Below are 1,396 nucleotides of genomic sequence, written 5' to 3'. Positions count from 1 at the left end.
AATGTCCATATCCGGTACGATTTGGTCATTTCTTATTGGATTAATTGTTGAATTATTCGGATTTTGGTAGGGGCGTCCAGATCGGATAACGTGACCGATCTCTTTTGACTGTTTTCCTTATCCCGAAATAATTTAGACATCCTCTACGTTGTTTCTACAGATACCGTTGATTTCGGGATCGCGAAGGTACCTTGGAGGGGTATTCCTTGGCGGATAGTTTTTGTAGGGGAAGTTCTTATGGGGGTAGTTTTTGCGGGGTTGATTATTGTTGTGCAGTTGATTATTGTGTGGTGCATGCCACAATGGTCCTAGGGGTTTGAAAAGCCTCGAAAAAAGGGTGTGTGTCATTTTCGGGTTTTGATAGAGCCATTGTGTGGGCGCGAGACGGGATAAAATCCGTGTCTTGACAGGGCGATTATAACTGCGTAAAAAGTTGTTTTTTGAAACGGTGGTAAAAACCGGGTTTGAAAATCGTCATAACGACGGCATGAAAAGGTGTTTTTGAAACGGTTGTAGAAAATCGGGTTTGAAAATCATCATTACGATGGCATGTAAAGGTGTTTTTGAAACGGCTATAGAAAACCAGGTTTAAAAATCGTCATTACGACGACATGAAAAGGTGTGCAACAATCGGCGAAAGGTCGAGGTTTGAAACGGCGATTATTAAGGCGTGAAAAGGGTTTTTTGAAAATTTTGAAATGACACGGAAGAACTTATGATAACATCGCACATAAGCACTCGCAGTTCATTATATTATGCATAATGCTGACACGGGTTTTAGCTTAGGAAGGGTGGGTTACACACCAAGCGATCAATTCCCGATTTTCGAGAGAGATACCAATCCAAAAAAATTGTGTAAGGAGGGTGACCTAGCCTCGTGCACAAAGGAAATAAAAGCTCTTTGACAAAGAAGAAATGTGTAACATCAATGGTATGCTTGACTCAATCGGGATTCAAAACGCGGGGATGAGAAAACTCACGCCGACGGGACGAGCAGATTGGTCGATAAAGGTTAGATTGTGGGTCCGGACAAGGAACCTGACTTATGACCATAATGTGACACCCCCATATACCAATGAGGCTTAACAATACCTTCCCTAGCATATAAGGGCGTCACCATTTTGGTTGCCCGAGGACATTAATAATCAAATGTCGATAAAAGAACAATTAAGTTACATTATAGTGATTAACAAAACTAAAGGTACATGTATATAAAGGTACAACTCAAACTACTGTCAGCTATGTGGACTACTTCTGTCGTAACTCGTGAAAGACTTATCTCGCCAAGCACCCATCTATCATCCAGATCACAACCTGCTAAGACTGACTGCTCACCATAAGGGATCACGGCAGACAAAACAGAAGCAAACAACAAGACAAACCAAACAAGGTCAGT

This window comes from Silene latifolia, chromosome Y (assembly GCF_048544455.1).
Source record: "Silene latifolia isolate original U9 population chromosome Y, ASM4854445v1, whole genome shotgun sequence".
Classification (NCBI taxonomy): Eukaryota; Viridiplantae; Streptophyta; class Magnoliopsida; order Caryophyllales; family Caryophyllaceae; genus Silene; species Silene latifolia.
Note: the sequence above shows the minus strand (reverse complement) of the source record.